This window comes from Ochotona curzoniae, unplaced genomic scaffold, assembly GCF_017591425.1.
Source record: "Ochotona curzoniae isolate NIBS_2020 unplaced genomic scaffold, NIBS_Ocur_1.0 scaffold_3171, whole genome shotgun sequence".
NCBI classification, from domain to species: domain Eukaryota; kingdom Metazoa; phylum Chordata; class Mammalia; order Lagomorpha; family Ochotonidae; genus Ochotona; species Ochotona curzoniae.
Window position 1 is genome coordinate 2584210 of NW_024467104.1, and position 3290 is coordinate 2587499.

Genomic DNA, 3290 nt, shown 5'->3' on the forward strand with positions numbered 1-3290 from the left:
GACCATGGCCCATGATCTGTTTCATTGTCTCTGCGCTTTTCAATAAATAAGGTTCAGTAAACAAAGCGTATACATTGAAAATACTTTCCAAAGGTTCAAATGTTATTTTAAAAATTTCAGGAAATTGGATGAAGATGGTGCACATAAGGTTATGAGCCAAAAAAGAAAAAAAAAATAGAGTGTGACATGCAAACCACCAAAGGCAGGCAAATATTTTTCTGTCTGCACTTCAGAGCGTTTTGGACAAAAAGCACTAGATATGTCAGTTTCCCACACATTTGTTGTCAGAGGTTGATTTACTGAGGATGGCTTTCTTCAGTGCCCCTTTGATATCTTGATTCCTGAGTGTGTAAATCAAAGGGTTGAGTAAGGGCGTGATAAAGGTGTAGACCAGAGCGAGTTTTCGTTCTTCGTCTTCTGAGGTGCTGGAGCGTGGTCGCAAGTAGACTAGGCTGCAACATCCATACTGAATCAAGACCACAGTGAGGTGAGAGGAGCAGGTGGAGAATGCTCTGCTGCGGCCTTCTGCAGAGCGGATGCGGAGGATGGTGCGGGCGATGAACCCGTAGGAGATGCTGATAAGCAGGAAGGGAACAGTCAGCACGAAGAAGCTTGCAAGGTAGAGGATTCCCTGTTGCACGCGGATGTCAGCACAGGCCAGGCGCAGGACTGCAGCCACATCGCAGAAGAAGTGGTTAATTTCCTGGCGGTGCCCACAGATGTGTAGGGTCAAAACTGAGCCAAGCAGCATAAGGGAGAGGATGACAGCAAGAGCAAGGGAGCCACCACCATCTGAACGCACAGCTTGTGGGTCATGATGAGGGTGTAGTGCAGTGGGTGGCAGATGGCCACATAGCGATCATACGCCATCACTGTCAGCAGGAAAGCAGTCAATGCTGCCAAGGGTGCTAAATAAGAACATTTGGGCTCCACAGCCAGCCAGTGGAATGGGCTTCTGAGGCCCCCAAATGTTGGAAAGCATCAGGGGCACCACCACAGTGGTGTAGCACATTTCCAGGAAGGAGAGGTTGCACAGGAAGAAGTACATGGGTGTGTGGAGGGAGCTGTGTGTGCAGACCACCCAGATGATGGCCGTGTTACCGCAGAGGATCAAGAGGTAGAGGAGGAGGAAGAGAAGGAAGAGAAGGACCTGGAGTTCCGGGACAGTGGTGAACACCCGGAAGACAAACTCGGTAGGACCGGATTGGTTGAGGACAGGTTTCCAAGCCAACATGTTCTCTGTCAAAGAATAGGAAACGGTGAGCCCCTTTGTGGTGGAGTCGCTTTTTAACCTGAAACACAAAGCAATATTAAACTAGATTTAAAAACATGTAGAGGTAGAAGTTTTCAAACCAAAGGCGAGAATTCACAATAGAAGTCCTACAGTAGTTTTTTTTTTTCTTTAATGGAAATGTTTATGAATGAGGTTAACACCCACTTGGGGAGTTTATTGGTGACAAGTCATGTAGTTGGCCCAGGTGAAATGTTCGCATTTTTAACATTGACATTTTTTAATGCCATTGGTAAAGCTAATTATTTGCTTGTATTCAATCAAATGAAAGAGGTAGATATATGTTGTGTTTACATAATTGTAAAAATGAATATATTGTTCACATCTTTGATTAAAGAATTTTGTTAAAGCATAGCCCCCATACAGATACACATACAAATAAATTTGTTAATTCTGAAGTATAGCCCCCACACAGATAAGTTTGTGGGTTCTAAGTGTACAGCTTGACTTCTAGTTTTTTCTGTGTAGTAAATATACTAATGCAGTCGTTATCAAGATTTAAGACACACAAAACTTCTACCAACTTACAGGTATCCTTTGTACTTGCTTTAAATCTTTATCCCTAAGTAAAGTACCAATGTTTTTGACTTTTGCCATTGCAAATGAGTTTAAATGTTTCAACGCAGCATGTAATGATAAATATTGAATACATAGTAAGTGGCTTTATATAATGTCTATTAAGATCATTGCAATTCTGTGTAGCAATACCCAGTTCTATTTTTTTAAAGTAGTGTCTTTAAAATAAATATCAAATTGATCTGAGAAGCAGAGTTATGGAGAGAGAGAAAGAGCGCACGTGAGAGAGAATTTTCCATCTCCTCCCAATAGCTGTAGCAAGCAGCTCTGGACTGGGCCAAAGCCAAGAGCCCAGAGCTACTTCCAGGTTTCCCACATAGGTGCAAGGAAGCAAGCATTTGGACCATTCACTGCTGATTTCACAGGTGCTTTAGCAGAGTACTGGATGGAGGCAGAGCAGCTGGGATTCAAAAGGCGTGGGTATGAAGTACCTGCAAGTCCCAGCCCTAATATTACCCTGTTTAAACCTATACCCCAGATTCCCTTTGCTTTCAATGGTTTTGACTCCATATACAACCATTATCCAACTTACCTTTTTTGGAGAATATTAGGAGATTTCAAAAGGCTCAAGGAAAATGGAATACAAATACAGTGTTTATTTTTAAGAAACATTTGAAATCTGCTGGTACTCTCATATGTTTCCTCTCATATTTTCTCTAAATTTATAACCAGTAACCTAAGCTTTTGGAGCCAAAGAAATTAAAATAATGGGGGACAGAATACAGTTAGAGTGACTGAAAGTGGAGCTTTAAAAAAGTTTTAAAAAGATAGCAAAGAAACTGAAAATAAAAGGCAATAATTGAACTATACTCTAGAAAAAACAGGACATCTATTGAGTTTAGAGAAACAAAAATTGTATTGATAGAGGTTTTAGTTCTAAAACCAGGCATTAGTTATCTATATTAAAAAGCAACAGGATGATTGCAAATTTGAAAGGGGCTAGTACTTTTAAAAATTCTAAATACAGTTAGCAAAACTTCTGATAAAAGATCGTTGTTGGAGCCTCTGTTGTGGCACCTTGGGCTAAACAGCAGTCTGCTATGCACTGTAGCTATTACATTCATGTTTTAAAATGTGTGGTACAATCTTTGTGAAGTTTTTCCTCTTGTTGAATATTTGAGATAGAATGGATTGACTCTGTGATTCAAATTCATTTTTTTACACACTCACCTTGTAATAATTAGGTATATTTGAACACTGGAACAATGTCTGTTTAGCCAAGAAGAGATGGATTGACTGCATTTAAAAGTTCTGAACAAATACCTTGCTTGGAGCAGCTCTTCAAGCCCTAGCTAAGAGTTCTGTGCAAGTCAGTTTTTCTCCTCTTGATCTGCCTAACGTCACTGTGTGGTGTCACACATTCACGATCTCATTCATTCATCACCTAGAAGTCTAAGCAAATCTATAGGCGGATGAAGTAAAT

At 40.6% G+C, this 3290-nt stretch overlaps 1 pseudogene; it reads right to left on the reverse strand.

Moving 5' to 3' along the window:
• Positions 1 to 262: 262 nt before the first annotated feature.
• LOC121172281 lies at positions 263 to 1234 on the reverse strand (annotated as a pseudogene).
• Between the last annotated feature and the right edge of the window lie 2056 nt (positions 1235 to 3290).